At 36.7% G+C, this 22742-nt stretch overlaps 1 protein-coding gene and 1 long non-coding RNA gene across 2 annotated transcripts in view; one reads left to right on the plus strand and one right to left on the minus strand.

Moving 5' to 3' along the window:
- LOC123868159 (mitochondrial cardiolipin hydrolase-like) overlaps positions 1 to 22742 on the minus strand; it is a 166227-nt gene that overhangs the window by 20425 nt on the left and 123060 nt on the right. The window lies entirely within an intron of this gene.
- LOC123868164 lies at positions 1035 to 17530 on the plus strand. Its single transcript, XR_006796603.1, has 5 exons — positions 1035 to 1078; positions 2246 to 2248; positions 2414 to 2534; positions 5374 to 5388; positions 17520 to 17530. It is a non-coding gene; the product is annotated as an uncharacterized LOC123868164 (long non-coding RNA).

Consider the following 22742-nt stretch of genomic DNA (forward strand, 5'->3'; position numbering starts at 1 on the left):
AAACACGCCGAAAAAACGACGAAATAAGCAAAGAGTTCCATTCATAAAGACATATGCGCCGAACTCTCATGCCTTCAATCATCTGTGTCGTCCTGCGGTGGTCTTTGAATAAAAAATGCAATAAATCTTTTCCCTCCGGCTAAATGAAAAAGCAGCCACTTAGCGCTTTAAACATCAATAAAAACATAACCTATCTAGTACTGATGACGATGTAGATGTTAATGACTGTTAGTTCAAATTTCATGTGCTATGCTGGTTGCATACTAATCAATTCGAAGATGAATGAAAGAATAAGAGAAATGTAGGTTGAAATTTTTGTTAAGTCCAAATGGATACAGGCAAATAGTGTGGGTTACAAACTTGTTAGAAAAAAACGCATCTCACGACTTCTGAGTGGTTGGTGGTAGGGAAAAAATGACCAAGCACAAGTTTATACTACATGAGATGGGTTCATGATAAATATTGACATGTACTGATTAATTTAGTTTTTTTTTTGAATTGGGTCTTTAATGTATTTAGCACATACTTAATATAAGTTTAGATTTATTTTATTGATGAGGAAAATTTTATTGGGGCAGTAAAGCCATCAATTTTGCGTGGTATTTTGCCATTTTTTGAAGAACATCAAATTTGAGAGAAGTGTATTTCAACTGCGTTCCATACGAACGCTTTTTTACTAACCCCCGAGCCAAAAAGAGGGGTGTTATAAGTTCGACGTACGTATCTGTGTATGTCTGTGGCATCGTAGCTCCTAAACGAATGAACCGATTTTAATCTAGTTTTTTTGTTGTTTGAAAGGTGGCTTAATCGAGAGTGTTCTTAGCTATAATCGAAGAAAATCGGTTTAGCCGTTTGAAAGTTATCAGCTCTTTTCTAGTTTTCTTAAAGAGATTTTTGTTAAAGGTTTTTTTAATGTACTCGTACCTACCTAGCAACAAGACTGGATAATTAAGCCTAAGTACTTATGAAATACAATACATGTACGTCCAAACACAACTATCATAAACTATTAGTGAGGAAGTCCCTACAAGAGACCTATGTTCAGCAGTGGACGTCTATCGGTTGTTGATCATGATGAGTTCCAGTGCTCACTTTTTTTTTAGGGGTTTAGTCAAGGATGGCTATGGACCCCCGCACTTTAAATCGTACCATAATACATAGTTACATACATAATCGCAGGGTCCACGTCTCCGAAGCAACCTAATTTCGCTGATATTTAATTATTATTGTTTTGTAAAAAAAATAATTATTAAATGATTAATAATTAAATTTCAATTTCAATAAAGAGCTTTTAAAAAGTCAAGAGGTTTGTAAGATCGCAAATTATGGTTATGTCTGTCCAAATATTAAATGAAAGTCCATGATACATACTGAATTTATTAAAACAGATGTGAATACATCACTCAAAATATCCCACCGTGAATAAATCCAGACACACTTGTCCCTTTTCAATTGGATCAGAATAAAGTATCCGTTTATTATCCCAATATTTTGCGGTCACCATCCCGGGAGATTCCCACCGGGCCGTGAACGAATTATTTCGATGTAACCACCTTATCGCCTCCGCTGCAAACAACACGAAGACATACGGTGGGAAAATACAGGAACAAATTCTACAAAGGATAATGATCTTTATGCAAAAGGTATAAAGTCGCCAGGGGGAATTTTTCTTTTGGTACTTTGTGTTGCAAAGTTGATAGCGGCTTCAGAGCACGTCCCGAGGAGCCCTAAATCTATAAACTAGCAAAAAACCAATGCGCCTTCTCAGAAGCGCCCAGTCGTGATTGAATCTTTCATCTCGGTCCGTCATACAGACAGACGATAGATATGTATATAGAAAAAAAAGGTTTTCTGTTTTTGTGTTTGGCTTATTAGTTTTTACCGCTACGGGATGAAAGCTGCGGCTGTCTAAAGAATAGTCTGATAAAACGGATATAAGTTCATTGGAGATATACATGCATTTAATAGCGCTTCGGGACATAAATGACCAATTAACAGGTTTCATTTCATATAAAAATAGGTGATACCATAGACTTGGAATAGCTAGATACCGCATGTTCATCAATTAGTATAAAAAAACGTTATAAACGTAGACGTTACGTAAAAACGTAGACGTTAGTAAAGCATATCAATTTTTAGGGTTCCGTACCCAAAGGGTGCCAATGGGATCATATTACTAAGCCTCCGCTGTTCGTCGGTCTATCTGACAGCATAGTTGTATCTCATGAACCGTGATAGGAAGTAGAGAGTTGAAATTTCACTGTGTATTTCTATTGGCACTATACAAAAAAAAAAACCAAGATGGCGAATTTTTGAAAGGCCGCTATGCAATACTTTTTTAAAGTACATAGTGTTATATCTCGTACGACGATACGGAACTTCACCGGTTTTTTCCTACCTACAATCACGCGAGTCATTTAATAATGATCACAACGCGCAATCACAAGTTTTAATCGCCACACATCAGTGAGCCAACAGATTTCGACAGGAGAGAGGAACGATTTTTCGTATTTGAAAGAGAGAAAAAAAAATAAGTCTTGGCTCAAACGGAGACGTCTGGAAGGACGACTTGCGGTATCTAGCTACTCTAAGTCCGTGGGTCATGCATAGTATTTTCGTGTCGTCATTAAAATAAAAGCTCCGAGAGATCTATTAAGATTTATAAGTTACATCGATTTTTATAGCTTGTAACTTTAATGTGGCATTTTCAATGAAAGTAAATCGATAGTCATGAATTTCCATGTATTTTATCAGCGTTTAAGCAAAAATGTAATATTTAGTTCGAATCAAAGACTTATTTTAAATTAGATAATGCCCGTGACTTCGTCCGCGTGGATTTAGGGTTTTCAAAAATCTCGTAGGAACTCTGCTTTTTCAGGATAAAAAGTAGCCTCTGTAAATTCTGGGATGCAAGCTATCTCTGTACCAAACTTTATATAAATCCGTTAAACGAATGGAGATGGGCTTCAAGAATCCCGTGGGAACTATTTGATTTTCCGGGATGAAACGTAGCTTATGTCCTTCTCTGGGTATATCCACGCGAAAATTTACGTGGGTCCGTTGATTTGTTGCGACGTTATTGAAGACATTAGCATTTATAATATTATGGGTATACTTAATGATGTTAACTGGCATATTTAAATACCTGAAAAACGTACCATAAACAACTACGGGACAAATCGATTGAGACTTTAACAAACAAACAAAACAAATCTTTTGATTTGGGTACCATTCCTTTTAATTCACATCAAGTTTCAAACATCTATTTAAAATTTAAGCAATGGTTTTTTCCAAGTTACGGATTCCACATGTGAGCGATTCTGACTCGCACTTAGCCAGTTTTTTTTTTTTTAATCAAAAGTGTAACACTAATCTTTATAAAAGATATCCGGTATCTAATGCCGGTGACGATCCCACGCCACCCCCTTTCCAACAAAAGATCCGACAATGTGTGTTTTTTTTTTTTCATTATCATAGACATTATCAAAACATTAAACACATGTTCAACCTTTTTACGAATAAAGGCAAATCGGAAACGGATTTGTAGGGTTGGATTGCTTTTCCCTTACAATTGTAATACATGTTATGTTTTTTATTTTATTGAAAGGGTTACGCTTGACTGCGATGCGATCTCGTCAGATGGTAAGATGAATTCGAAAATTAAACAATAATCTGAAAGCTTCCTGAACGGAATATTTATGCCATTTTATAGAGGAATACTTATGGCTATATGCCTTATCAGGTAGGGCAGAGTGAACAAGAGTAAATCTCGGTTTGAACCTGAATCGACGATAGGCTATGGGTGACGTGAAGTCAAAGAAATATAGGCATTTCATAGGCTACCTAGCGTCAAATGTAAGAAATATTTGACGCCTGCCAGTGCCGTCGAAGGCTCGACGTTTTGTTACAAGTTCCTTAACTGTTGTGAACTGTGGTTAGGGGGTCATAAAGTTTATATTTTTGGAGTAAAGTGGTTAGTTCTCGGTGGATTGCTAATCACGGCTGATGCCTTTGCACCACCATCACTTTCTCTTTGGTGTGATTGCAGTCAAGGTAATTCTATATTATAGTCAAAAAAAAAGAGGTGCATCATCAATTTTTACCTGGCATTGCGTAAAATTCCTTAACGCTTTCGATAATTTTGAAAGCAGCCATCCACAGGATCATAAATAAACCCGGGGACGCGTTATTTATCTATCGGCGCTTGTCAAAACATTCACATAGATCAAATTTGACAGTGACCAAGAGATAGGGCCCCGACAAAAGACTTCCGCCCCGAAAAATATTACTCGGAGGCGGTAATCGGTTTACGGAATTCAAATGGCTCAGAAAATAACCGGACATTAGTGTTAGGTTGGTAGCACTATATCAAATGATAGGTTTGGTTAGGCAATGTTGATATAAGGCTGGTTCTTATAATATTTGAAACATTATTTCAAAGGCTGTGTATAGTAAAAAACACACAATTATTGAGAAAACTGGTCAGCTGTCTAATCTAGAATGGAAGACTCTGGAAGCGTCTAGAAAGGAAGGAAGAGAATCAGCGTCAATCCATTCGGTCAATGTAAGGTTCATATCAGATTCTTCACATTTAAGGTTTTCAAACGGTATCAAATTTTATTTTGCTATTTAATTTTCAAATACAATGCAATAGCTTTGTGTACATATTGATTACATTTCTCGGAGTTTTGCAGAGCGGCGTCTGGGTACATTTTTCAGCGCAAAGATTTAGGAAGACAAAAAATCCCGACTCAAAACCTCACGATTCGATGATATAACAATGAACACAGCGTTATTGTTAAAATATATCAACAATCTGGATCTTTTCATTGGAAACCGATATTAGAGTAACGTTACATTTCAATGACTAAAAATTTTCGATGTTTATACTTGGTATTAAAAAATTAATGGTACCAGGAATCGCTATGATCACGGACTAAGAATATCTAGATGCCGCATGTTTGTTGCATAATATGAGTACCAACCATTCCTATTTTTACACGACTCCGAAAAAAGGAGTGTAATGATTTCAGAGTTCACGTATTTATGTAAATATATTATGTGAGTTGCTTTATTCCACCATAACTTCTAAATACCTGAGCAGATTTGGATGTAAATGGTATCGTTAGAATCCTTACAATATTCTAAGTGACACTGGCAATTGATAAAATTCAACATGACAGGGCAATTGCGTTTAATTTTTTAATATGGTTTATTTGCTACTTATTTTTGCTACTAGGATGACATCACGCGAGTCATTTAGTGATGATCACAATACGTAATCACAAGTTTCAATCGCCACGCGCCAGTGAGGTTGTACAGACTTTGACAGGAAAGAGGATGGGTTTTCATATTTGGAAATGGGAATGATAGTATTGACAGAGGACTGTAAGAAATAAGCTCTTGGCTAAAATTTGGTTCCGGGTAGAAATGTGTAGGTCGTACGTGTAACATAATAATTCCAGGAACCACCTTGGTTACTATTGTGCGAGTAAGGAGCGAGCCGGATAAATTTTTGACCGAAGTTCTGGGCAGGCGTGGATGGATAGCTTGCGGTATCCAGTTACTCTAAGTCCATGGTACGGATGCTTATCGGCAATTCGGAATGCCTTGCCGTCAAAGTTGTTACAACATAACACTGCCAATACATTTGATGTACGTCAATGGACGTCGAATAAAAATTCCCAAGGCAGTTAGTTATTTAAGTATCGAACTGTAAAGAAAGCCGATATGTTACGGGCTAAGTTCGCAGGAAATGCAAAATTAACTTTACCCGGTCGTCTTCTATAGATCTCCGCCTGAAACCTATAGACCGTAATTTGATTTTGCTTCAGATGATTATGATTGCATATAACATATTTCGTGCTAGCATTTCACAAAGATTTATACGCTGACATTTTATCTCGTTCAACTTCTAATTAAACTCTAAGCAAAGTCATTGTGAGTCTTAGGTTGAGATTTAAAGAGCGTACTTTGACTTTGCTTAAACTTGAGATTTTTTTTAAATGAGAAAGCGTCATATTACTAGCATATAAATCTGTCTCTTTTTGATTGAAACTTAAATTTTAGCGATGTCTCTATAGCTCTCAGGGTTATAAATAATAAATAAATAAATAATAATAAGCCCTTTATTACTGAACAACAGAATGAAGTTTTACAGAAGTTTTGTATACAACTATAGTACCTAGGTATAGTCTAACTAGTACATTTTTTAATTTTATTATTTTAACATAAATTTTATTATTTTAACATTAATGTAGGCACTTATTTTCTTAATTACTTATTATTATATTTTTCTATATATACATTTTTATTTTTGTTTTGTTTATTTTATCTTCAGTTTTTCTAATTTTAGTATAAGTACCTACTTTCCTTTATAACATTCCAGAGTTTGGCCTAGCTTACTGTTTCAAACAAAGTTTTATCTCAAAATATGATAATAGGTAGGTGCTAAAGCTCTAAGTTATTTTTCTTTCTTTTTGATTGAAATATTCTTTTTATATTTTACAATGAGTAGATATATAAATTACAAGTTAAGTTATAAGTAATATTCATTCTTATGTACTTGTCTACTAAACGGAAAGCAACACAAACAATTTGTTTTTATTTTTTTATTACATTGATTACACCTAGAAAAATCTGTTAAACAAATTATTTGGTTTACTTACTTATATTATTTTTGATATGTAATCCAAGAAAGTACTTTTAACAATAAAACTGTATGTTAAGTAGTTGTATTATTTTTATCCTAATGTATAATATTGTAAGCTTTTTAGTAACATACTGCAAGTATAATATTATATAAAAATATTTTTTAATTGGAAATTCCTACTATAATCTCTAATCAGTGAACAAATTACTTAGATGCTAATTAATTTCCAGTAGATACCTAGTTAACTGTCTAGCTGTTCAGTACACCCTTAAGGTGTGAGGCCTCCTTCAGATGTTTGCTGTGTTCATTTAACAGACGGTAGTCAAGTGACCTATGAACTTGTTATTTGCACTGAAGGGTAGTGGTCTAACCTCTCACGGGGACCAGCCGTATTGAGAGGTGTGATTGAGAGCTCTCAGGGTTACTCTGTGCAAAATCGACTCGGCCCGGGCAGTCTCAATTTCGCATACCTCGCAGTCTTGATCCGTAACAGACATAATAACATCTAAAATGCACGGAACAGGTTCTGATAAGAGGACTTGCGCTCGCGCGGCCCTCTTAATACTTTCACACGGACATGTGTACTATACATCTTGTTCAACGGATGTCGTCGCAATTACGAGCGACCTGCGATTATTACTGCTGTATTGTGCGACCAAATTACTGAATCTCGGCTTCCCATCCGGTACCGACAGTCGAGCGAATTCTGTCCCTATCAGAACTGAAAATGACATTAAATCCATGTAAAGTGACAGGAGCATCTTGAACAAAAGGCAGTATGTAAGAATTACACGACCATTTGCGAATAGGTAAGGGCCATCTGTACGGTAAGCTTAGTATAAGATTTTATATCTTACCAAAGTCGATAGAAATCGAGCGTCATCAGTTGGTACATTGGTAAAAAGTTATATAAAAAAAATCTGGCTTACTGACCGCTCCAGTACGAGTTCCCATATATAGAAAACTATGATGTTTATCGTGAGTTTAGATTTCAGAAAGACAGTTTCCGTTTGAGAAACTAAAGCGTTAACTTAGTTCCTTGTTTTAGAGACATTTTATTCAATGGAAAAAATTGATTAGAATGTATAGAGTAGATTCTATTTCAAAAGCTCCCTCACATAAGCTTGCAACTACTAAAATTCATGGAACTTAAATGCTTAAATTATGTCACATTTATGTACATTTTATCTTTTAAATTAATGCATATTTTATACAAATTACCTACCATCTAAACACAGGAAACTCAGTATCATATGGAAATAATTGATAAAGTTGGAGTTGAGCTCCTGTTTTAGCGTCAACACTATCTATTTTTTCAAATAAAAAAAAAGAGCTCAGAGCTTCGGTAAAGTATAATATTAAAGACGAAATCGATATCGATATCCGTATTCGGAAACCATAGAAACTCGAACTAGGGATAAAGGAGAAAAGGATGAGTTTAATATACATGGTATAATAGGCTAGATAATAATGGACGTAGCAGGTGAGGCCGTACAGTGTTTAAACGACTGCAGGGTCTCAAAGCTGTGGACACCTGCGGCGTTGGACCTTGGAAGACTATATGAACTTAAAGTCCGTGATTTATGAACGGACCCACACTGCAAGGCGGAGAAAATCGCGCCTTTCTATAGTCACAAAAGCGTTCGGACTAGTTTCGCAAGTCGCGAGTGAGATTGTGTTTTCGCCTGAATAATGTATTGACGTTAAGGCACAATGCATATCTACGGAGTGGAGTGCAGCTTCAATAGGCATAAATAAAAAGATAAGTCCTATCTCATCAATGCCTAGGCCAAACCCTTAGATCTAGAAAGCCAAAATTTTCTACAAAGGTTCCCTATATACAAGAAATAAGGCTGGAGTTTTCAAAATACTCACGGCATAAATTTATATTTTCGCTGAGCGAAGCCGCGTGGAGTGCTAGTATTGATATTAATTTAATCTCAGCTTTATTTTTAACCCCCGACCCAAAAAGAGGGGTGTTATAAGTTTGACGTGTGTATCTGTGTGTCTGTGTATCTGTGTATCTGTCTGTGGCACCGTAGCGCCTAAACTAATGAACCGATTTTAATTTAGTTTTTTTTTGTTTGAAAGGTGGCTTGATCGAGAGTGTTCTTAGCTATAATCCAAGAAAATCGGTTCAGCCGTTTGAAAGTTATCAGCTCTTTGCTAGTTACTGTAACTTTCACTTGTCGGGGGTGTTATAAATTTTTGATTTACACTTGTCTTTAAATTTATCTTCTTTCGCTTCGGCTCTACTCCACTCTACAGGTTAGCGTTGCGCCTTAAATTGCACGAATCTTTATGAATTATCACCCGCTCTGAATGGGAATTGTCTGCGAATCTGTAAATGCACTTTCGGCGATTGATAGAATGGGACAAAAGGATTTTGCGATTTGCGTATTCCGAATACAAAGACGTAACTTTCAATAAAATCGTATTCATTGAATAAGCGAAACAATAACTCCAGTATCTCAAGTGGAAAAAAACCACCTCTATCTTCGTAAGGTGTTATGAAGCTTATAGATCTTAGAGGTTTATAGATAACTAGCTGATACCCGCGACTTCGTTCGCGTGGATGTAGGTTTTTTAAAATCCCCATGGGAACTCTTTGATTTTCCGGGATAAAAAGTAGCCTATGTGCTAATCAAGGGTATAATCTATCTGCGTTCTAAATTTCAGCCCAATCCGTCCAGTAGTTTTTGCGTGAAGGAGTAACAAACATACACACACACACACACACACACACACACACATACAAACTTTCTCCTTTATAATATTAATGATGTGATTACATACATCTATACTTACATTAAACTAACTGACTGGCATGTCAACACCGACCTCAAACCACTGGATCCAGAAACTTGAAATTGCATGTAGCTTTTTTTCTTTATATAACGTCTACTTTCTACTTAAAGATACTATTGTACATTTGTGCAGTCTAAATTCCACGGACAGGTACGAAGCGATCTGCCTCCTCGTTTCTAATTCAAACCGCTAGGGTATGGAACGCCCTTCCGGCATCAGTTTTCCTCTTCAATTTCAATATTGGTATCTTGGCCTGGTCGAGACTGAACAGGCATCTTCTAGGCAAACGTGCTCCATCTTCGACTGCAATTTAATTTATAGATTACTATAAATTAAAAAAAACCTACAAGCGAATTTGAAGTAGGTCAGATAAACCGAGGTACGAGTACGTAGTTGTAAATAAACGTTTACTAAGTATGTAGTTTCATCTTAATACCACATCTTTCCTTAGATTCATAATTAATACTCTCTAAACGAAACAAAATAAACAAATCTAATCCATAATACGAGTAACGACACCAAATTGATTATTTTACCCGTAAGTTCACACGTCACAAAAGGTTTAATTATGTGTGACGAAACGAGATTTAAAAGTTAATTTCCAAATAAGGTCATTACTGCTTAAACTATATCTTTATGTACGTTTTATACAAACTACCTTCTAAATGCAGGAAACGCGGTGTCTTATTGGAATAGTTGAAAATAAATGACCCAAGATAACTAAACTTTAGTTCGTTTAACAATAATTTATCACACAATATTACTAAATTGTTAACTAACTACATACGTAGATAACTTTACGATGTTAGTAAAATATGTTTCCGTTGATTAAATAATCATGTCCTCATTAAGATACTAAAATTTCTTTTTAACCCCCGACCAAAAAAGAGGGGTGTTATAAGTTTGACGTGTGTATCTGTGTATCTGTGTGTCTGTGTATCTGTGTATCTGTGTATCTGTGTATCTGTGTATCTGTCTGTGGCATCGTAGCGCCTTAACGAATGAACCGATTTTAATTTAGTTTTTTTTGTTTGAAAGGTGGCTTGATCGAGAGTGTTCTTAGCTATAATCTAAAAAAATTGGTTCAGCCGTTTAAGAGTTATCAGCTCTTTTCTAGTTTTCTTGTAGAAAAGAAGGTTAGATTACCGTTAGGTTCTTAATATTATGTCAATAGACAAATGTCAAGCTGTCAAGATGGACGTTGCCTAAATACATAATTATTTATTTGAAAATGATGTTTTGGAAAACTCAAATACTTTGGATCGTCGGGGGTGTTATAAATTTTTAATTTACACTTGTTTGTCCACACACTAAATTATAATACAATTTTTTTCAATTAAAATAACAACGTTGCTAAGTAACCTATCTACAGATTACATACAGGTAGGTTAAACATTGAAAACAGACAGACTTTATTTAGAGAAAGGAGACCACAAAGGATATTCGCGTTTGAATCCAAGCAGATCCGTGCAAGGTACCAGGAGAGTATGAGTCATGCCGCGGTGACCTGGTTCGCACGAATTAGTATTGAATTACATACAAAAAGCCACTGATCCTTTCAATCAAAGATAACATTCAATTTCAATCTTATAGGAACGTTCTATATTAAGCCAATTGACAATTTGGAGTTTGGTAACCAAGTGATTTCCTACCAAGTATCACAACTTTTGACGGTGATAATAGCGGGTCCACATTATGTACCTACTAGCTAAAGCCCGCGACTTCGTTCGCGTGGATGTAGGTTGTTTAAAATTCCCGTGGGAACTCTTTGATTTTTCGGGATAAAAAGTAGCCTATATGCTAATCCAGGGTATAATCTATCTCCATTCTAAATTTCAGCCCAATCCGTCCAGTAGTTTTTGCGTGAAGGAGTAACAAACATACACACACACACACACACACACACACACACACATACAAACTTTCTCCTTTATAATATTAGTGTGAAGTGTGATTCCAACTGCATTTCAGTCCAGTAATCTATCACTTTGGTTTGGAATACTCTTCCGCCTTCTGTGTTTCCTACCAATTACAATCCGGGCATCTTTAAAACAAGAGTGAATAGGCAAATAGCGTTTGAAAGTTGCAATGAATAAAAAAAATAGCGACTACAGTAACCAAAGTAATGCGAAGCCGAAGTGGTAATAGTCCTGGAACGGTGACCTCGCATGAGAGACCCCCATTGGCAGACCCCCTCCCAGTGATCAGACGACATCAAACGAGTCGAAGGCGCCGCTGTATTCAGGCGACGCAAGACCGATGAATGACAAGCAATCAAGCAGGCGGGTGATTGCCGCCCTTAAACATTTCAGCGCCAGAATTTGTGTGTGCCAGGAAAGACTAGGCTCACACTTGTCAGACTCAGAGTACCAGGCATGCACGTGATGAGGATGTAACTGGTTTCTGCGACTTGCGATCACAAATAGAGGTGGTTCAATTTGAACAGCTCTTCAGAACACTCTGTTGTAAAGTCGCGAACACTCAGCTCAGCTCTTCAGTATTCAGTGTTATAATTAGACACACCTGTCAAAAGCTCTAAGAAATGCGCAAAAAACTGCTAATGGGTACCATTGAAATGTCATGTATGGATTCAATTTATTCACCACACAGAAACCGTCTGGATTATATCGAACGGCCGTGTGTGTCTCAAGTGCGAGAAAGTATTCTAACAAGTTTGACAAGTTACTGTGCTATTGAGCGGTTTCCGAATGTGCTTTTGTGGCTGACCTAATAGTTAACTGTTTAACTGGCAACTCAATATGATTGCGGTTTTTATTTATTAATTGTTCATAGCAACCACCGCAACATAAAAAAATATATTCTTCTTTAACTCTTATTGTAATTAAAACGGATGAAGTTCCGCATTTATTTATTGCGTAGATAATGGAGATTGGAAACTAAAACAACCTACAGAAATGAACATTGAATATTCAAATAAGTTAGTTAAATGAAGTAATTAATCTGTTAAGAGGTACTACTAGGAGAACATGAGTCAATAGGAAAGTATTTTGATTCCGATACGACGGAACCAGGCAAGCATGACTAATTCGGAGATTTGTTTAGAGAATTTGATACAAAAGAAATTGTTGTAGAGAGACCTAGGAATAGAAGTCGAATGGACTGGAATTAGAAATCGATTCCGAATGAAGGTACCAGGCGAGCATGACTCACTCGGTGATGGTGAAAACACAAAAAAATATTTCGCAGTATTCTGAATAAATGAATTGAATCAGTCATCTGTGCGATGAGAGGGTACAAGTCACTTTGGTGGATGACATTAACAATATGTGCACCTTTCCAAAAGTTTATTCATACAGTTGAGAATAACTTAAGGCAGGATCAGGTCGATCTCAGATAAGCATGAGCCTTTAAAAGTGGCATTCGCAATAACCGGGCGTAGTCATCAACACTTGGTGTATAAATAGTGTTGGTAAATTCGCACAGCAAATTCCTTGTGTCTACAAAGTTCCCAACCTACCCCACTGTGCCACATGCAGCCGGCGTCCGGTCGGGCCGGTCGGCAGATGCGGCCTTGTACCGTAGTTTATCTACCATACAGTGCCACAATAGGCCCCGCATGTCTTGTTGGTTTACACTTTACAGGCTAGATAGAGAGCAACCGCCGAATTTCTTACCAGTTCTTCTCGGTAGGAAAGGCATTCCGAACCATAGATACTTTTGACGATTCAAAAGTATCTACCACTTAAACTTGTAAAAACTTATTTCAATAAATGAAGTCGGTTAAAAATCTTTCTATTGTAGAGTCTTTTCATACATAAAGAAGACAAGTGTAAATTAAAAATTTATAACACCCCCGACAAAGTATTTGAGTTTTCCAAAACATCATTTTCAAATATGTAAATATGAAAACTAGAAAAGAGCTGATAACTCTTAAACGGCTGAACCAATTTTTTTGAATTATAGCTAAGAACACTCTCGATCAAGCCACCTTTCAAACAAAAAAAGTAAATTAAAATCGGTTCATTCGTTTAGGCGCTACGATGCCACAGACAGATACACAGATACACAGACACACAGATACACAGATACACACGTCAAACTTATAACTCCCCTCTTTTTGGGTCGGGGGTTAAAAAGAATTTCTAGAGAGGAGACATAAGGAAAAATATTACACGAATACCACACACACGACGCCGCCACAAAAATTTAAAAATTAAAAAGTGTTATTTCTTTTACGGTGGTACGTAACCCTTCGTGTGCAAGTCCGACTCACACTTGACCGGTTGTTTTTTATATATTACGCACGTTCCTAGTACTAGTCTTAGCTTTTTTCTTCATTTTTTCCTGCGTCTGGTGTCTCTGGGTGAGTAGGTACCTTTTATTTCTGAACTGTACGATTGTTAAGCTGCACTTTTTGCCATGGGAGTTGGTACGGACTACGCGTTTATCCGTTCATATATCTTTTAGTTGACAATCGTCTGTTTTAATCAACATACTGTGTCCACATTATGTGAACTGACCTTGCTGAATAATTATTATAATGAGTTTATTATAACAAGTGGGCATTTAAAAAACACCTTAGGTCCCATTTAAGTTTCTATTAGGGTAACATGGACTAGGATACATACAGATTAAAAAATCAAGTGCGAGTCGGGCTCGCACACAAACGGGACCGTACCCACCGTACAAGATATTTAACACTGTTTGTATTTTGTTTTTTTGTTTTGCATGGTCACCATTTTCAAATTTTTAAGCCCTCCCATACCTCGATTGCCATCTCAACCTGTCGCATACTATAAATGCTTCCTAAATCGCCCCTGCCGCAGTGTCGTGAGTAGAATGCTTTCAGCACTGGACTATCACGACTCTGTAAATGTCTATTTTGATTTAATTCACTCTTCAAGTCGTCTTTATCTCAAAAGTTTCTCACTACATCAATAAATTAAGTTACCAGTTGTTTCGGATCTCCTATAAATAGCCGGGAATGTAATGGGTTTTTTATACCATTCAGCATGGCGGTGGACCGGACGTGACTCATGCTCGTAAAGTTTGCGATATTCGGGAAGTGACGTCATGTATTTCAGGAAAAGCTTGCTTAGAGCTTCGAATGACTAATTTAAAAATAATAAATTTATATACTTTATTCATGCACACATACCTACGTATATTCTTTTACTTGGGACCATAAGTAAACACAGTATTTATAATATAATCATAAAAAAATTAACAAAAACTTAATACTAAACACATTTTTCATGTATTTCAACCAATACAAGTGTAAATTAAAAATTTATAACACCCCCGACGATCCAAAGTATTTGAGTTTTCCAAAACATCATTTTCAAATAAATAATTATGTATTTAGGCAACGTCCATCTTGACAGCTTGACATTTGTCTATTGACATAATATTTATTATGAACCTAACGGTTATCTAACCTTCTTTTCTACAAGAAAACTAGAAAAGAGCTGATAACTCTTAAACGGCTGAACCAATTTTTTTAGATTATAGCTAAGAACACTCTCGATCAAGCCACCTTTCAAACAAAAAAAACTAAATTAAAATCGGTTCATTCGTTTAGGCGCTACGGTGCCACAGACAGATACACAGATACACAGATACACAGACACACAGATACACACGTCAAACTTATAACACCCCTCTTTTTGGGTCGGGGGTTAAAAACCACGGCCACTTCCAAGACCAAATAAAAAGATTTTTTTTTACATTTAGGAATGGCGCCATACAGCCGTCAACATAATGTTTTTCAAAAAACTTATAGCCAATGTTACGCGGGATGTATAAGGATTCCAACGATAACCCATACACCCCATTGAATTATTGTGTACTGCACGTACATCCAATCTTTTCAGATATTTAGAAGTTATGGTGAATGAAATAACCTAAAATACATGAACCCTGAAAACATTACACTCCTTTTTGGACAGTCGCGCAAAACTCCACCTGCCGTCGTGTTACGATTTCGCCGACCTTCATTATTTAGGTTAAACTAAAGGAGATCAAGATAAGGGCCCTTCCTACCACTAATCTTGTCACATTTTGATGTAAGGTCGACGATTAAACATTGTCCTAGATCTATAAAGTTACGATAACAATATTAAAGAATTACCTACTTATATTTAACCTTATTTTAGCAAATGGATTATGTAATTGATTTAAATTGGCTAAACATGCATGGAATCGTCTAATAATAATAATAATTAGACTCTAATTCGTAAGGTTTTTGAGTCGGTAATAGTCCGCACATAACCACTGTACTCCCGTGGCGAGTGGTTTCCATGACGGATTTTCCTCACGAAAAAAAATGTAATCAATTACGATAAGTATTTTAACCTAATAATGTGATGATGCAGTTTTTTGACGATGTTGAAACGCGTTAACAAATTTTTAATTTATGTATAACGCAATTTCGGGGACGTCATACAAATAACGTTCAAACGTCAATATGTTACACAGTTATCAAATATTATTTTTAGATGGACCTAACCTTGCTGAATCACCTGAAATAATTAATAAATAAATAATCTAAAAGATAACCTAGAAAATATAGTTACTCGTGATATCTCAAATGAAGTATGGTCTTCAATAATGAGGAACAATATAGTTCATAGGAACATGTATTTCTTTGAACAGTTTACTTAGATAACTTGTTAACAAATTATTCATAGCAATTAAAACGTCACTCGAAATTCTTCATATTTATCATTTGTCGATATTACATCATGGAATACATTAATAACTGGCCAAGTGCGTTCAAAACACGAATAAGGTAGGGTTTCGTTAACAGTTGTTTAAAAAAAAGTGTGTGAGAAAGCTCATGATGATTTTAAAACAACCTATTAGTTCGGGGCCGGGGGGGGGGGGGGGGGGGGAGTAGGCTCTCGCTTATGACAAGCTCGCTACCTTCAGAAGCCACCCTGAATTAAAAAAAACTTACTTTAATATGCCTCTGTGTAACAGGTTTCTATAACTGTGATAACTTTAAAACTCTTATAGTTTAACTGTGATACACAGGCAGATGGACTGAACGAAACAACTAGATTTCCTAGCTTTAATAATGCATATAATGCTGTATCCTCTTGTGTATCAAGGCATACAACATTATACTGATCTGGAACCTTTTTTCGGGTCGTGCCACACGTGACACAGTTTTAAACCCACTCTTATTACAATGATGTGTGGCACAATTTAAGAAACAAACATTTTTCTTTCATTCTTTACGGAACCCTAAAATTGCTTCTAAATCTGATGTCTTCCCGCGGCTCTTATCGGGCCACTGTCGACATTCGACTGTCGTTATCGATAACCTCGCTTCCGCGAAGGGCGACCCTAGATAACATGCCCGATGTCGATAGATAAAGCGCTGGTTATGATTTCATGAATGGAGATACAAAACATTAACATATCTGATCCAGCGGTTAAAATGACCGCCTATAAAGAAAAAAGTATAATAAGTATAGTAGGTACGCGACAGGTCGAGAAGGCAATCGGGCTGGGGACGCACCGCACACCTGTACGGCGCGGCACTAACCCGGTGCGGGATAGCGGGACATAAAAATAAATGTTTATGTCTGTCTGTAGGTATGTTACCTACGCGTTCACGTACCTATAGTACTTTCAACGCCTGCTAGGCATAGCTAGTATAACATAATAATTAATAACCTATACACTATAGAAATATACAATGCTTGACTGGCATATGAAAGTACAGTTCAAAGCGCTTGTTCTAAAGATTTTACGCATAAGTTCTCTCTATTTATTATAACGTACACATATTATATACGTAATTATCAAAACAGGGAATGTTTAGCAAGTCCGCTTTTGACGTAGCAAAAATCCACTAAGGTTTACATGATGTGTGTCGTTCCGTCTACTTATCAATATAAATAAGAAAGGATTCTAAGAAAATCTAGCGGAAAGCATATCAACCCGGACGAACTCACAGGAAAAGACTGGTTTAATCATAAAAATGTAGGTAAGTAGTTAAAGTATTTGTGCCACTTATATGGCGCTACAGTCTACATAATAATTAAATCAAGGAAAAAATACAAGAAAAACGTTGCATAGGCAAAAACAGGAAAACAAGTATTAAATAATGTAAAAACCATGCACTATCGGTGTATATTAATAAACATAAAACCACAGTTTAAGCGGAGGCCGACCCTCCGCCTCAGGATTCGATTCTGCGCACGCACCTCTAACTTTCAGGAGTAATACGCGTTTTAAAATTAAATATCAAAAGAAAATATCATGAGGATATCTACATGCCTGACTATTTTCCATAATGTTCTCAAAGTCTGCTAATCCGCACTTGGAGTGGTGGACTATGTCCTAAGCCCTTCTAATTCTGAGAGGAGGCCCGTGTTCAGTGTTGGGCCGGCAATGTGTTGACACGTGGTATTGTGTTGGTAGGGTATGCTTTTCCTCTTTCTTTAGTAGTGGGAGGGCGGGCGATACACATCGAATGCTGCAAGTTGTATCCAGATTGGTCGGATTTGGCGGATTATAGCGAATTAAGCTTGTGCTTTCTTGGTTTTTTGTAAATCTCAAGTTCTTCTGCCGATATAATTGAACTCGAGACTTATAAAACCACAATGTTCATCACTGCACCCAAAAAGGTCAAACAAATTCCCTTAAAATTATACATTTCTGTAGCAAATTACAAATTGCTATAGCAAATAGCATTTTATAGAGAAAGTAGTGACTAAAGAATGACCCAAAGTGTGGTTTTCCTCAAAATTTCGCCTGCTTACCATAAAAAGCCTATTTGCACGCAAGTTCAGACAACCGTTTACATTGGAGAAATGCTCACAACATTAAGCGTAATGCATTGTGCAATTTCATACGGCTATTACAAGGGATAAAGTCTAGAACTAGTACTAGTACATTACATAATAATGTTAAACAGAGGAGATTTCAGGAACGGTATAGTGAGGCAAAATAAATTATTATCTAACTTATCTAAATACATAATATACAAAAGGAAATACTGACGGACTGACTGATCTATTAACGCACAACTAACTTTTGACAATTCAACCCCTAAGCGGGTAAAATAGGAGATTGAAATTTGTCTCGTCCACGCGGACGAAGTCGCAGGCATAAGCATAACTATAGAGATGTGAACATGCAAACTTTGGATCGAACTCCCTTCGACAGTGTTCCTACTAGATTTCAATATGGGATTATTCAAGGGTATACCTAATCAAGAACTATTTTTAACCCCCGACCCAAAAAGAGGGGTGTTAGGTATAAGTTTGACGTGTGTATCTGTGTCTCTGTGTATCTGTCTGTGGCATCGTAGCTCCTAAACGAACGAACCGATTGTTATTTAGTTTTTTTTTTGTCTAAAAGGTGGCTTGATCGAGAGTGTTCTTAGCTATAATCGAAGAAAATCGGTTCAGCCGTTTGAAAGTTATCATCTCTTTTCTAGTTTCCTTATAGGGTTTTTTGTGTTAGGGGTTTTTGAAATTTTGAGTTATTCTAGTTTTTCCTCACTGATCGGTCCTAAAATCTCACCCTATACAAAGCCAATAACTTAAACAACAGAACAAGATAAGGCTGATAAGGCGCGTGCAGTGTCGCAAGGGTGCATGTTCCACACAGCTGTTTATTTAGGCCCTTACTTCACTTATAATATTTAGGTCTACTTGCAATTATTCAGCCCTGCCAAAAGTTCAAAGAGTTGCAAAGCTGAAATGGGTAAGTCACATAGTTCGAAGGACTAATGTCCGAAGATGGTCTGCGACCTACGTGATCAAATCAGAAATAAGGAGATCCATAAAAGAGACCATATGTAGTTCAACGATTGCGAAGAATTCATATTAGAAGCACATAGTTTGAAGACGGCGCGGCTGTAGGTATTGCAAGCTCGTGACGTGTACAACTTTTTATAAGAGCCCTACGTCCAGCAGACGTCTATGGATTGAGGATAACAACTTCCATAAGTCATTTCTTTTTTTTAATCAGATACAAGTTAGCCCTTGACTGCGATCTCACCTGGTGGTAAGTGATGATGCAGCCAAGATGCAATCGGGCTAACCTGGAAGAGGTATGGCAAGTATTATACCCATACCCCTTTGCCTTTGCTTTCTACACGGCATCGTGCCGGGACGCTAAATCGCTTGGCGGCACGGCTTTGCCGGTAGGGTGGTAACTAGCTACGGCCGAAGCTTCCCCCCAAACCAAAACCTAGTTATTAAAACCTTACCGATGGTCGCGAGTTTTTATCATAAGCAACTCTAATAGTTTTTTCTTGTTTGAAATTACCTTATTTCCTCGACTTCCTTCGCGGGGATTGTAGGAACTTCTAGAGAAACTAATACATATAAATGCATACTAAACCCAGGTGAGTAGAGCTTATGCGTATAGATTTATGCTCCTGACTAGTAATTTGAAATTGCTTGGCTATTATAATTTAATCTAACAAATTGTACCACCATGAAATTAAATTAAATTTAATGTTATGTAAAATCAAATTGTTAAACACAAAAGAGATTATTATAAAATTATTCATAACTATCGGTCACAGTCTAATAATATAACTTTAAAGGAATTTAATATCGATACTAATCATAAATTTTGTGCAGTCACCGGTAAACCCATAACGGTTTCTATGCTAAATCTCATAATTTGTATATTTTATTGATACCAATTTTGTGGTCTATTTAAACACTAGCGACGAACCACGGCTTCGCTCCCGTGGGAATTTCGATAAAAAAATAATAATAACAAGATAGTCAAATAGTAGACAAAGTTTTTTTATTGAAAAAAAAAATAAGCTACAGGGTACATAAAATTTATAAAATACCCAGGAATGTTACAAAACACTTCTCAAGCGTCACTGTTAACAAGTCGAATCCTATTTTTTATTAAAAGAAATGTCCGGCTTTATTCGTCTTTCTAGTCCAAGGGTTTGGGGCTGGTAGTTGATGTGTCAGTGGTAAGTCCGGGTACCTTCTTCATCATCATCTCAACCCATCGTCTGCACTTGGCCAGGCGTGGTAGACTATGCCTAACCCTTCTCATTCTGATAGGAGACCCGTCCTTAGTAGTGAGCCGTTAATGGGTTGATTAACGTGATCATGGTGATGAACAACTGTGAAACTCGTTTATATATAAACAAATTTAGATATAGTTCACATGAAAATTCGTATAGAGAACGTTGAGGAGCGCGGTAGAACAACTTCTCTTAATGCACAAATCTATGGATAGTAGGAACAAGTTTCATAAAAAGAAACAACAAAATTAAACGAAGTCGGCGAATACACATCTGGGCGTAGGACCCCGTATGCTAAATAAATACCTACATATTAAGGTATACATGGTAGAGATATAACAATCGTCTGATATAAAAATATCAATGACATACTCAGCCACCGCACCATGCCTTAATGGGAATGCCTCATTGAGGAAACAGAGCATGGCGCCGGCTTTTTTATTTTAATTCTACGTCTTCTCGGTATCAATACAGACATCCATTCAGACTTTGGCACAATGACTAACATTAGGTAGCTAAAATACATACTATAAAAATGAATTGTTGTAGTATGCGTCACCGCAACTGAGCAAAATTCTGCAGAAAACTAATCATGAAGGATAATAGCGTAATGATAATAATGTTATAAATTGAACGGAGGAAAAACGTTATCTGGATAAATCGATTAGTGTGCCATTATAGGATCAATTTTTTTTTTGTCTGTTTGTCGTGTCTAACAAGAAACCTATATGGTACTACCCGCTTGGCAGGCACATAGATATGTCTTATAGCACAAATTATGGGTACAATTCTAAAACCGTGAATTTGAAGATTTTTTTATTAAAACGTGTTATTTTTTGTACAATGAATGGTACGGAACCCTTCGAGTGCGTATCCGACACGCACTTGACCGGTGTTTTATACATATCGAAAATGTCATAATCAAACCTCAAACCAATTTGAGCCTCAATAGCTCAACCGGTAAAGGAGTGGACTGAAAACCGAAAGGTCGACGGTTCAAACTCCGCCCGTTGCACTATCGTCGTACCTACTCCTAGCACAAGCCTGACGCTTAGTTGGAGAAGAAAGGGGAATATTAGTCATTTAACATGGCTAATATTCTTTTTTTTTTTTAACTTAAATCTAGCCTTATCTAATGTTGATCTGATCTGAAGAAGTAGGTACCCATTATTTTAAAATCTAGTGCCAATAAATGTGTGCTACGCTCAGGCGTAACACTGTTACAAGTCGTAAATATAGCCTTTTCCTAGCTAGTTACTTACATAGTTGCAAACCACTAAGATCTTAAGGTCAAGACTTCCGCGGTCGTAAACATGACAATTTCGTCCATGAAACAGCAATTGGTGTCGGAACGATGATATTCAACGTTGTATTATTTGGTGATAGACAGGTCAAAGCGGCAAAAGCTGTAAGTCGATAAAATTGGCTAGTTGGCTACTTTTATGTCTATGCTAGCCATTATAGAGTCCAACATCTTAGTGGTGCGACACAGCAATAACAGTTTGGTGCGAAAAGGTTTACAACTAAATATTGGTGTGTTTACTTTTTCTGTTTGTTTTTGTGTTTTGTACTGTGTACTGTGTTTGCACTATGGTCCCGAATAAAATAATATTTATTTATTTATTTCAAATAGCCGCTTGTACTAGATAAAATCTGTTTGGTGTAAAAAGAATGCCGGCCGTGAACTTGGCAACAATCTTAACCATCTGAATTATGTAAGAGATCCGCCTAACAACCTATTCCGACTGACCTTATAGAGCATCGCCTTCATTGTACGACGTATTTAATCTGACTTGGTGACTAAATAATAGCCGCTTACATTTAGATACCTATATCTATTTGGTATCACAAGAATGCCGGCTGTGAACTTCGCAACAATGTTAAGCGTCGAAATTATGTAAGAGATACACTAAACAGCCTATTACGACTGACCTTATACAGCACCGACGATTAGATTGCTCGTATTTGAAGGTACCTAAACCGACCTGGCAACATGTAATAGCCGCTCTAACATTTAGATGAATCTCTTTGCTGTCAAAGGAATGCCGGCCATGAACTTCAACAATGTTAACCGACGGAATTATGTAAGAGATCCGCTAAACAGCCTATTACGTCTGACCTTATAGAGCATTGGCGATTCGTTTGCCAATCGTTATAGCCTGTAGGTACCTACTACCTATAGTTCAACCTGGTGACTAGTGATTGCCCCTCTATTATTCAGATGAAACTCTTTGGTGGTAAAGGAATTCCTATGCCGGCCGTGAACTTGTAATAATGTTAATCGTCGGAATTATGTAAGAG

Source organism: Maniola jurtina, chromosome 9, assembly GCF_905333055.1.
Source record: "Maniola jurtina chromosome 9, ilManJurt1.1, whole genome shotgun sequence".
Taxonomy (NCBI): domain Eukaryota; kingdom Metazoa; phylum Arthropoda; class Insecta; order Lepidoptera; family Nymphalidae; genus Maniola; species Maniola jurtina.